Source organism: Pteropus medius, unplaced genomic scaffold (genome assembly GCF_902729225.1).
Source record: "Pteropus medius unplaced genomic scaffold, Ma_sr-lr_union100, whole genome shotgun sequence".
Lineage (NCBI taxonomy): Eukaryota > Metazoa > Chordata > Mammalia > Chiroptera > Pteropodidae > Pteropus > Pteropus medius.
Genome location: NW_024342470.1, coordinates 5,062,100 through 5,075,321, shown reverse-complemented (window position 1 = coordinate 5,075,321; position 13,222 = coordinate 5,062,100). Strand labels below are relative to the sequence as shown.

At 44.1% G+C, this 13,222-nt stretch overlaps 1 protein-coding gene across 5 annotated transcripts in view; it reads right to left on the bottom strand.

Annotated features, from left to right (window-relative positions):
* BMAL1 (basic helix-loop-helix ARNT like 1) overlaps positions 1 to 13,222 on the bottom strand; it is a 100,388-nt gene that overhangs the window by 63,620 nt on the left and 23,546 nt on the right. For 4 of the 5 annotated variants that reach the window (XM_039863645.1, XM_039863643.1, XM_039863647.1 and 1 more), the window contains exon 2: positions 7,898 to 7,970. The exons of the other annotated variant lie outside the window; for it this stretch is intronic. The gene's annotated coding sequence lies outside the window, so the exon portion shown is untranslated. The remainder of the gene's footprint in view (positions 1 to 7,897; positions 7,971 to 13,222) is intronic. 5 annotated transcript variants of the gene reach the window in all.

Sequence of the window (13,222 nt, the reverse complement as noted above, 5' to 3'; positions counted from 1 at the left end):
CAAAGTTGCTAATGAAAATAATTCTAAATTGATACACAGTGTCTAAGAGGTGCTCCTTACGTTTAGCAGAGACTACAGACTTAAATACCTACAGGTCAGGTAAAGGTGCAGCAGGTGGGCAGGGCTGAGCAAACCCAAGACAAGTCCCCAAGGAGGGCTGCCACTCTTCTACACTGCCGTGAAGGAGGATAGACCCAATGCTGCCAGACCTTCAATTTTTCATGAAGAGCTGGAAATCTGGATTTCTAGGCAATAACCACCAATTTTAAAACGTTAGCCACTAATTAAAAAGTTTTAAAACATTGTGAGCACTGAACAAAATACATCTGCAGGCCAGATGCAGCCAATGAGAAGAGAGTTTTCGACCTCTGCTAGAAAGTATCTACGTTTTTTTAAATGGGTAATTTCTGTTCAATTTTATTTTCGGAAGGATGGGAGAAGGCAGGGACATAGTACGGAATGGAGATAAACACAGGAGAGTCAAATTATTGACAGTAAGAAAATATTTCTAACATTGAGAAAATAATGATAGTTGTCTATATTCGATTCTGAATAAATTGTTTAAATTTATTCAGTTATACTAGGCACGAAATTCTAAGAGTGAGGATTTCTCAGGTCCAGAGGTAATTCCCACAATTTACTGTCAATGAACCTATAAGAAAACTTACTATACTACTATGTATTAAATGTTTATCATAAAACATTTAAAATATTAAAAGCAATCACAGAAATGCTCCTTCATGCCAGGTATTATGCAGGCATTTGGTGCCAAGGATCACCAATGTGGGTCACACAGCCTCTGGGCAAAATTCCCATAAAGGCCTATCTGACAAATCTCCCTTCAAAACAAAAACAACGAACTTAGACTCAACCTCATAAAATTGTGCTCCTTTTTTCCCCAAAACCAAAACAACAACAGATATATCTGTACTACTAATAGTACTGCACATAATTTGCAATTCACAAAGTGCTTTTCTTATATACCATCTCATTTATTCCTCAGAGCCCTTAACAGTGCATTTTAGACTCTCTATCTTGTCCAAATTCTTCTTACAGTGATTATTTACAATACAACTTTTTAAAAACGATAATGATAACAGGTATTTGGCGATTTCTACATGCCCTGTACAGTGCTAAGCACGTTTTCATTTCACTCTCACAAGAACCTCATAAGGGTCATTACTATGTCACCATCCCATTTTACTATGTCAGGAAACTGAGGCTTAGAGATCTTGGGAGGTTTGTCTTAAGTCACATCCCTAACAGTCACAGAGCTGACATTCTGAAGCGGGTTGAGGTCCCACAGAGACCAGTGTGACCAGTGCCTTTCATAGGTGTCCTCATTCTGGAGGCCATCTGCACTTCAAGCCAAGCTCAGCTTGTGGCTAGCAAATGTACCGAAGGCGTGGCTAACGTCTTCCCACTCCCCCGCGCCCGCCCGCCCATGTCCAATTTCCCTACTTGGTCAGAAGCCATTTTTGTTTTTTTATTTTGCCCGCTCAAAACCAGTGTGAGTCACTGGGAGCTCAGCCAGCTTGGCCCTAAAGGGCCCTGGAGGCCTGTGACATGTCCCTGGGGAACTCAGCTTCCCGGCTGTCGGCCTGAGCAGAGCAGTTGCCTGCTGGAGTGGGGACGGGGCTCTCACATCACTGCGATCTGAACAGGGTCTGGGAAGAGGGGCCTGAAGAAGCACCACAGTGGGCGGTGGGGGAAAGGGGAGGCGCCTTTGGCTCCAGAGAGGAGAAAATATTTATTTAGCCAACAGCTATGAAATATCTATTATTCAAATCCCACATTAGATCCCTGAGAGAGGGAGACATAGTCTCTAATGTGTATAAGGATAAATTATACAAGTAAAACATTGAGCAACACACGAACGCCTACACACATACCCGTACACACCTACCAGCATAGGTACAAACACACGCAAACTATACCATGAACCAGCTTCTCTTAAGGTAATACCTTCTGTCCAATTTACCCCCTTCTGTAGACCCCTCAGCCCTGACTACACAAGGTACTGCCCTGCCACAAAGACCACAGCAGGGCTGGTCCTGAGGAACTCCAGAAAACCTAGGAGGGCAGGCACACAGGTCCTGACAACCCATGGTGGTTAGAGCCATCCCCAGAGTGTGTGCCAGTCCAGAAGAGCAGAGAAAGGGGGCTGGCTCTGTGGATTAGAAAGGGGTCAACTTCCTTACAAAGGGATGAGGTAGGGTTTGCAGGTTAGGGAAAAGGACTAAGGGACTGTGCACAGAAACAGACCCTGCCAAGGGACAGTTGGCTCTGACGTGGAAACAGGAGGTGAGGGTGCAGGCTAAAACCCAGAGGGCCTTGGGGAGCCCCTTTTATGTTCACAGCCCAGACTCTCGTGATGCCAGGGGCAAGGAGGAACAGTGAGTGAGTGAGTGGCTATCTGGGCGGTCAGGCAGGCTGTCAGTCAACTCTGTTGAGCACCCACCTAGAGGTCTGCCATCCTTGCGTTTATGGGGGTCGCCCAGTGCGGAGGTCAAACACTCATGAAGCTATAGCCATACAAACAGATATAAAACGGCCTCTGTGATGAGCCGTGAATAAGCAGGAGGATGGCTGCCGGAGTGCACGGCAGAGGGATCTGTGCAGTCCGGAAGAATGGGTGAGAGCACACCGACCCAGTCAGGCACTGGGGGCGAACCCCTGTTCCTGTGTCTTCAGTTGATCTGGGCTTCAGTTTCCTCAAATGGTATCTGTGGGATAATAATGATAACACTTACCTCAGCCAACACCTACCGAGGCCCTAATACTAAGTGGTTATCCACCAAACACTCTGACAATGCCGGCCTCACAGTGAGCAATTGCTAAGCAGTATATAAAGATAATGGTAATGGGGATGATAAGACCTTACCAGGAGGTGGGGAAGGCTTCCCAAGAAGAGGCAAATCGGCTAATATCTGAAGAGTGAATAGGCATGAACTAGGAAACCAGAAGGAAAATGCATTCCATGCTGAGGGAATGGTTTATGGAAAGTCCCGGAAAGGGAAAGCGACATCGTAAGTATTCTAGGCAAGGAAAGTAGTCCCAGGTGTTTGCAGGGCACCTCTGTGTCAAGAAGGGCTTCTGCTAGGAAGCCTTCCTAGATTACCATGAAGTCCCAAATAAAAGCTGCATCTCAGCACAATATCCCAGTTCTGTGACTGAACTAGGAAGTGAAGAAGATGCAAGAAGAATTAAGCTGACGGCCCCAATGAAAACATGAGCATGTGTTGGCTATTGCCTAGACGCACTCACTGTGCCAGCCCCCATGTGGCATCCAGACATGGACCTGGCATCCTTGGGCCAGAGCCAGAGAATTGCTGGAAACTTTACAAGGTTCCAAATGGAAATAAAGATGCCCTTGGGCACCTCCACAAAGGACCACTAGCTATCTTCATCCCCCAATCAGAAAAGCATTCTCAGCTGGCCTGTGGGAAAAAGCTGTCAGCAGTTAGCAAGAATCATTATTTTGGTTAATTTAGAAAATTTGGGATTCACCATGATGAAGCTGGGTGGACCTCATTCCTGAGCATTTCTTGATGAATTATTTTTTGTTTTGAATTGCTATTATTATCCCATCAACAACAGGAGTTTTTTTTTAAAAAGTCAGGGTAAAGAATATAGAGAAATCCTATTCCCAAGGCTTAAGTATGCTGGGAAACACAACAGGCAGCCACAAACCCAAGCCCAGGACAACCTACGCCGCACTAAAAACTGAGAAGAGGGTGGCCTTACCAAACTCAATGGCCAGTGATCCTCAAATTTCAAATACATTTGATCGTGTTATAAATCTACTGTTTGGCTGCACAAACAGACTTTGCTATCCTCACTCTTTCAACAAACACTTCCTGAACCAGGTGCACTGTACTGGCACCAAGAACAGAGAGGGAGGGGAGAGGGAGGGCGGGGGGAGGGAAAGCATGCACACGTGTGTGTGTGTGTGTGTGTGTGTGTGTGTGTGTGTGTGTTTCCCCACCCTTAAGGAGCTCAGTTTACTGAGAGTAACAGTAAGTAAATCAACAAGTTATGCTGATAAGTGCTTTGGGAGAGAAAGAAATGCAGGGCGTTCTAGGAGCCAGGAGGAAGGTCATCTCCAGGTCACAGAGGAATACAGGGTAGAGAAGGAAGGTGTTCAGAAGAGTAGAAACTTGAGCTGAGTTACCAAACTGGGAAGCAGAGGTCAGTCATTCCCAGGAGAGGGCTGAGCTCTGGCAAAAGCACCAAGAGGTGATGGCTGTTGGAAGGTTGGGCTGAAATAGAAATATGGGTTAGGGAAAAAGAGAAATGAGGAAGGTGGCCAAAGGCCAGATTATGAAAGGATTACAGGCCTGCTGATGGGGCTTAGGTTTTATTCGAGAAGCAATAAGGAACCCTCGGAGGATTCTAAGTGGAAGAAAGTCTGATCATGATCAGATGTGTGAATTAGAAACATCATGCTGATAGGCATAGGCGGGCGGAATGAGGGAGGATAAAAATGGACAAAGGAAGACCAATGAAGAAGATTTAAAAAATCCATATGATGAGTCCCTAAATGAAGGAATGCAGAGGGCAGAGTTAGGTGACAAATTAGAAAGATGGGCTCTTCAGGATGTGGTAACTGATGGACAGTGACAGTTGAGGGAAAAGGACAAAGCCAGGGATGCCTCCTACGGTAGACAAACCGAAGGCTTATAGTCCCACCAAGGCAGGTAACACACAGAGGGACACATTTATCACCAGCAGAGGGATGAGTCTGAGGTGCCTGCGGGGCAGCAGCCAAGAGTGAGGGGTGGGAGGGGGTTCCGGGCCGGATATGTAGATCTGGGTGACTTCTGGATAGAGGTGAGAAGTGGATGAGATCACCCAGGGAGAATACTTAGGGCAACACAAAAGGGATCAAGCAAAGCCTTATTAAGTTAAGGACAAAGAAAAGAAAACTAGCAAAGCAGAGTACAGAGGACGAGGTCTTTGAGGTTGGAGGACAACCAGGAGAGAGCAGGCCAGACAAGGAGAGTGAACGCAACCAAGGAAGGGAAGGGAGTGAGCAGCACGGTCAGAGACATGAGGGGAGCAATTAGTTGGGTGTTAGCAACCACGGCCATGCAAAAGAATTTAAATGAAGCATTGATGGCTCAGCTGACATATCTATGATCACCTCAAAGAACATTATGATGATTTTTTCCCCAACAGCCTCACTGTCTCTCTTCCTTTCTCGGTGAGGACTTCCTATGACCCTAAATAAACTATCAGCCCCATCATCCTCCACCCCTTCCTCTCACTTTATTTTACTTCACGGCATGATCATGCCCACCTGGCCTTACATTACTGCACAGCTCATACATCTACGTTGTCTGTCTCCTCTACTAGGATATCTACCTAAGAGCACTTGTCCTGTGTCACCACTAGAACCACAGTGCTAAGAGCAGTGCCTGGCACGCAGTGATTAAGCACCTTGTCCCAAGTCACCTGACTCATTAGAAGCAATGAATATTTAGTGAGCACATACTATTTGCTAGATCCCATGTAGATGCTGGGGGCACGGAGGTAAACAAGACAAAATAGAACTCTGCCTTTAGAGCTTGAAGTTGGAGGTGAGCAGAGAGAAATACCGAGTATTTAAACAGAACATAGATTATAATGCCATAGAACTAGGACTGGAATCTGACTGTTGTGCCTACTAGTGGTATTTATTTCCCTTCCGAGCCCAAAGCTGCCACCTTTTCCAACTAAAGGAAGATTGTATCTGGGGAAACAGTTAAAGTAAGTTTTTGAGATTTGGCCTTAGTCTCTTCCAGAGATCCCACACTTCTACCCTTTTAGTAGACTCCTAGGAAGTGGAAACATCCACTAGAGTCTCTGAATAGTTAACGAGAAGAGCTCGATCTGTCTCTCATCCTTCAGCGGAAGCAGAAGAAATTCCAGACTCAGATGGGAGAAAACAGGGAGTAGCATAAACCAAGGGTCAGATAAAGTTGGGCTTAAATCCCCTGTGACCTTGGACACATCAGTCAACCTTTTTATGACCTGATTTCCTTATTGCTGACTGGGAGTACTACTTCCTGTATCACAGGTTGTTGAACAGATGAAATAAAATAATAGCTATAGAGCACTCAGCACTGCGCCTGGTATATAGTGAGTGTTCAATAAATGGTGACTCTAAAACAGTTACACCTGTTGCTTGTATCATGCTATCTTTAACTGCTATATTCACGCAAACTAAGCTAAAAACCATTTAGAATTTAAACCAAAGAATGTATTCTTGAAATATTCAGAGCACAAATTGATATCTAGTAGAATGACTTGAGGAATTATTTCAAATTACCATATTTGGGCAGACTCTGCAGTAAAAAGTTTTATGCTAATTTCTTGGTCCTCCAGCTTAGGCAATGCAACTATTTCCCCAACAGATCACATCTTGTCTCATGGCAAGAGTCCAAACATGGGCTAGATTATGTGGTACAAGTTGTGGCAGAGTTATGAACACCACACCTCAAAGGGAATATAAGAACACAATCGCAAGCCCAAGGTACACACGAACTCCCAAACACAGTTTGCCTCCAGAGAAGGAAATCAGAACTGGTCACAGCATGCTTTGCCGGCCTCAAAGCTAACGATTAGGTTATTTTGACACGCAAAAAACTAGATCTTACATATCTCCCTTCTTTTACCACCCGAACTCTCTATGAGTGGTCTACTTTACTAATGTCTCTGATTCTTTATTCCTTGTTTATGTCTGACCTGTGCAACCTGGCTTCCTCTCCGCTTTCCCTCTGGCAGCATCACATTTCTGCAACCACATTGTCCCAAATTTGGAGCTTTCCTTCAGGTTTCTTCTCCCTGGTCCTCTTCCCTTCCGAGGACTCTCTCCTCCCTTCGCCTCTGGTTCTGTTCCACCTTCTTTCCATCCCAGAGTTATGCACACTTTCCAAGGCTCAGGCCTCTACTCGTGATGGAAAGAACTTATTTAATCCTATGGCTCCTGTTCTTTATCTCCAGATATACCCTTCCAGGTTTTAGGCCTGCATTTCCAGTTGTCTACGGGACATTTCCTGTGAATGAACCACTGTCATCTTGAATTTAGTTTATCTAAAATCAGATGCATCAACCACCCTTTTCCACACTCAATATCCACATTTCTGTCAATGGTACCATAGTGAACTACCAAGTTTAAATTTTCATCTTCTTTGGCTCCTGTCTTTAAAGTCTAAGAAGTCTGCAAAGCCTATGGTTCTCGCTTTGCAATATCTCTTCTGTTGGTCCTGTGGTCTCATTTTAACCACTTGTTAACCACATGACCTCATGCCTGGATTGCTGCTGCTGCCTTTGAATAGGGCCCATGCCTCTTATCCAGCTATCAGATAAATGTTTCTAACGCATCAGTCCTGCCATTTCACTTCTTTGCCCACAATAATTTCAATAGTTTCTCACTGCCTATGGGACAAAGTCCAAGTGTCTTAGCCCAGCATTCAGGGTCTAGAAAAGGAGTGGACAAAGTATGGCCCACACACCAAATCCAGCCCACCACCTGTTCTGTATATAAAGCTTTACTGGAATACAGCCACACCCATCGTTTACATATCATCTATGGCTGTTTTCACGCTATTGTGGTAGAATTGAGTAGCTGTGACGAGAGCACATTATCTATGAAGCCAAAAGTATTCACCATTTCACCCTTTTCAGAAAAGTTTGCTGACCCTGGTCTAGAACGATCAGATGCCAGCGGATCCTGCCAAAGTTCTTGCCCTTGACTCCTTTGGATGAATTTTTTGCTCCTATGGGTCTGCTGCTCAGCTCACCTTCCTTACATCTTACGCCCACCTTCTCAAGCCCAAAAAGCTTATCTCACTCCTTCCTGGGCTTCTCTTTCAAAACAAAGCATGATCTAGTAAAAAGGCATCAAACTTACCAATGAAGTCCTAGGATTCCACATTTGAAAAGTTAAGCTTGGATCCAAAAGCATGCACACTAGTCAACACCACCTAAAAGCCAATGAAATTGAGTTTAGTTTTAAAAGAAAATATACATTTTCTTTAAACTTATAACTCTCAATAAATTTTGATTTATCATCTTCCCAAGATGCCTATCTCTGCTTCTCTACCTAGAAAATGATGTTCTTCCTTCAAATCCATCAAATGGTTTTTCCCTGGAAGCCTTGCCAGTGTCCCAGGCAGGCCAAGCACACCCTCCTCTCAGCTCCCATGGAACTCTGATGAGACGTTTATGGCAACAGTTGGCACAACGTAGCATCATTTCTTATTTAGGAATGGGGATCCCTACATTGTAGGCTTATCAAGAGAAAAGATCTGGTAAATTCACTCCTTCCCTTACGCCCACTGCCGGCACACTACGGGCATTTAGATAGTTCTCAACAAATATTTGTAAAATGGGTGGAAGAAAAATCTACTCTGTTCATTAACACATGCCTGGGTATCTAAAATTCTGCTAGCCTACAATTTTCACCATACAAATGCCTACCTCAATCCTACTGCTTTTACTAGGCAATGGTTTAACAGGAAGGATTAATGAGATTAATCTTCCAAATGCACTCCCCTGGGCAGAAACCTCTACAGGCTCCTTAGATTCTTCTAAGAAGGCAAACCCAACTCGAGAGCCAGGCTGCCAGGCCTGTATCAACTGGCCTCGTCTGACTCTGCAAGCTCAGCTTGCATGGTCACCCCCAGTGGATCCTACAATCCAGACAAAAAGGGCTGATAGTGAATATATATATAATAGTAAATATATATATATATATCAGCCCATAGTAAATATATATATATATATCCTTCCCTCCCAGCATTCCCCGTAGCTGAATGTCTTCCTCTGCTTCTCTCCACTTTATCTCCTTCTACTGAAAAGCCATCCATTTCAAACATAATATTCCAGATCAAGTTCTCAGTTCTTAGGGAGGAAGTGTGGTGGGCAATAAGTTTTTTCTCTCTGATTTTTCTTCTTTTGTGTGATAAAATACACATAAGAAAATTTACAAGCTTAGCTATTTTTAAGTGTATAGCTCAGTGTTATTAAATACATTCCTGCTGTTGTGCAACCATCACCATTCATCCCCAGAACTCTTTTCATTCGCAAAACGGAAACGTTACACCTTTTAAGCAATAACTCTCCTTTCTCCTTTCCTCCCAGTCCCTGCCACCCCAAAATATGTGTGGAATAAATGAATGAACAAATGAAGACCTCAATGACTCTGATCTCGACCCTCCCCATAAAAGCCAGAAGTCTTGTCTCTTCTGCTGGACTCCCATTTGTAATATCTTCACACCTTAGATTTATTTCAATCAATCTTAAATGAACCTCATTTTGCACAATTGTATTCTCTCTCTAGGCGGGAACTATGACTTATTTAAAAGGTTAAGCTTGGGTACAAAAGCACGCATTGACCTATCCTCCATATCGCTAGCTCCAATGGGCAAGTCTTAGTCCTCATCTTACAGCTTTTGCTACCAGTTAATTATTCCCTTTTGTTTGACTACTCTCTTCACCTGCCTTCCAGGATAGCACTCTTGATTTTCCACCCACTTCAGTGACTGTTCTTTCTCTTCGCTGGTTCTTCTTCATCTCCCTGCCTCAATGTCGGTGTTCCAAGGCTCGGTCCTTTTTCTCATCTATTCTCTGTATACCTTCAATCACCCCCTTGGTGATCTCGCCTAGCCTCAGGGATTCAAATATCACTTTTATGCTGATATGCCCAGATTCCTCTCCGAGCCTGGACCTCTCCTCTGAACTCCTGGCTAGTACATCCTACTGCCTGCTTCAAGTAAGATGTCAAGTGGACACGAGGTCTGTGTACACGTTCAATGTCTCAAACTTAACATGTCTCACACAGACCCCAGACCTTCCCCACACACCTGTTCCTCCCAGAATCTTACCCATCTGAATTTAAGCCAACAGTCCTCCAGTTGCCCAGGCCAAAAGGTCTGTGGTTACTCTCATCTCCTCTCTTTCTCTCTTACTCCACATCCAATCCTCACTCAAACTGGCTTTTACCTTCAAAACGTATTCAGCTTATGATCATTTCTCACCCCCTCCACCATTACCATCCTAGATTTTACTCTAATAGCCGCCTAACTGGTATCCTTGCTTCTCTCCTTGATGTCACTCCTACCTCCACCCACAGTCCATTCTCAATAAGGGAGGTGCTCTTAACAACAAAAGTCAGATTATATCATTCTTTTACTAAACATCCTTAAAAGTCTTTCTAGCAAGGACAATGCCAAAAGGATGAATGTTTTTAAAGTAGCCTAGGAACAGACTGGTTGGAAAGGTAGGGTCTTCAGGCCAGTGTCCTTCTCCATCCACTTATTTCTTGACTGGCAGTCCTGACTGCATCTTCTATTATCTGATTTCTTAAAGAAAGGAAACTTTTTAAAGGGAGAAAAATGCAATCAATCAGCTTCCTTTTCCAGTCAGTGCACCACAAGAAGCCAACAATACATTTCTCAGAAAGCAATAAGATATGTCGAGTCTGCTAACACTTAATAACTGGTTTCTAAAGAGAAAGCTAGCCTTTCAGAGAACAGTCTTTACCTCCTGGTGGTGGTGATTCTGCCTTAAGCCCCTCTTCTCGCTGTTCCATCTAGCTGGTCACCAAGCCCTGTTCGCCTAATTGTCTCTGGACTCTATCCCTCTCCTCCACCTCACTAATGCTGTGGCTGGAGGTAAAATCCAAATGAAATAACTAAGGTCTCATCAGTTCTCCTTGGAGCTACAGCAGCCTCTTAATCAGTCTCCCTACCTCTAGTCATTTGCTTATTTCCAACCACAACCTCAGACAGTACCTGCAATAATTTTAAGTAAGCCTAAATTTTATCAAGTCCCCTGCTTAAAACTCTCCAAAGAGTTCTTACATTGCCATACTTTAAATTCTTCAAATCACATTATAGTAAGCCATAGTAAATATATATATATATATATATATATATATATTTTTTTTAATCTTCTCTAGATGTTTTTCTTCTGCCTTCTTCTTAAAAAGCCCTTGCTTGCCCCAGTGGGGGTGGGCAAATGATTCAGCCCAGGTGACAGTACTCCAATCCCTAGCAGCAGTGACTGGTCCAAAAGGATAAGCACATTGCCCAAGCCGAGCCAATTGAAGCCTTTCTCCAGAGTTGATATACAGATGCAGAGAAAGGAATTCTCCCTTCACCGGATTTGTTAAACTGGGGCTGACAGCAATGGTGCCCCTACAGGGAGGGTGGCCTGTCTGCAGTGGAGAAAACTTGTACCAACACACAAAGCACGGAAGGCAAGGAGCCAGACAGACCACTGGCAATATCAGCTCCCACGGTGGAACCTCTTCCTTTTGTCAACCCCTATAGCATCCTTCTCAGTTATGGAACCAATAATTCCCTACTTATGCCTCGGGTAGCTGGAGTCTCAACAGGCCCACTATGCTTTTCCAGTACCTGTGCCTTTCCCCACATTGTTTCCTCTGCCTAGAATGCATGCTCTTGGATTTGTACACAGCAGCCAGGCTTCCTTGAAGGGAAGCAGAGTTAGTCCAAACTTTCTAGGCCTAAAACGCCTAGAATATATCCCCTCTGCTGCACTTACACTCCTCCCCTCCTTCCCAATCTCATAGCCAGGTGCCCAGGCTAGAATCCGCAGATTCAGCCTCATCTCCTTGCACTTCCTCATTGCCCATGTGACCTTCCTCTTGTTCCTTCTGCCCCATGTGTACTGTCACAGTCTAGAACCTCATTATCTCCTACCTGGATCCAGGAGACAGCTTCCTGGTCTCTCTGCCCACCCCCCCACACCACCCTCAACCATTCCTCCACACAGCTGTAGAGGAACCTCCAACAGCCCTCCAACTGCTTACGAAGCCAAACCCCTGGTATTAGGCCTTTTAAAGACTAGCCCCAACCTATATTCTCTAATTTTCCCAAACACTTCCACATCTAGGAAGATGGATTAGACTTACTTTTCCCTATTCCACCTGCTGTACAACTAAAATTCCTGGGCATTATTTGTAAAACAAACATAAGAAGATTCTGAAAGGTAGAGTGAAGAAGGCAGACCAATTAGGAACCTCAGGACCCTAGGAAGGACACTGTGGTGAGTTCCTTGCATTTTCTTTTTGCCTCATATGTCCCAGACTTAAAAGTGAAGAAGCTGGCAACCTGGAAATGCCAATAGGCACAGACAAAAAAGCCTCAACAAAAGCTTGCTCCCTCCAGCAAGACAGAAAACTTTTCGGATAATAACTACTCTATTTCAGCCAAACGCCACAGAAAACTTTATGCCCCACCCACGCCCATACCAGCAAAGTGCAAATGACATTTGGAAAAAGCCCTAAAGCTCACAATACACTTAATGGTGAAAGACTGAATGAATGTTTCTCCCCAAGAATGGGAACAGGCAGTTATGTCCACTCTCACCGCTCTCACTCAGAATAGTACTAAAAGTCCTAGCCAGCACAAGAGGCGATGAAAGGAAATAAAAAGATACAGATTGAAAAGAAAAAAAATAAAATAATCTCAGACTGTGTTGGTAGGAAATCCTGTAGAATGTACAAAAAAAAAAAAAAAACCATGCTTAGGACTAATTAGTGAGTTTAGCGAGGATGCAGAATACAAGATAAAAATTTAAAAAGCGATTGTATTTTTATATACTAGCAAAGACTTTGTGGACACCAAAATTAAAAATACAATACCATTCACTATCTATAAAAAAATAAATAAATACTTAGGTGTAAATATAACCCTTTCCAACAAATCATTCTGTGTTCTAGCCAAATGAGTCTGTCTCTGTCTTGAGGCAGAAACAGTATATTTGTTTCGCTCTCTAGTGAAACTGAAATACCTGGCCATTCCCAGCGCCTTGTAGGCATGCAATATATATTGCCACAGCTTTTGCCCTGCTTTGTTTAACATAGACTTTCTTTCCCTCTATGCTCCCACTGAGATCACTGTCTATTAAAAAGTTCCATCTCTAGTTTCTGCCTTGGCAGGTCATGATTTCCAAGGAGGAACCAGGGAAACTGTTTCTGCTCCCACTTCCAAACACACTTAAGTTCTCACATGATAGATAGCAGGGATTGGAAGTGGCCTCCATAGGCATCTCTCGGCCACCCAGAGGGGACATGAGGCCTCTTCCACATCAGTCTAAGGGGATCCCAAGGCTTGGCCTGGAGACCCCAGAGACTGATGTGAGACCACTGCTACTATTGCCTCGTCTGTGCTCTGTGCTAGGAGCTAGGAATGCCCTCTCTCTGTCT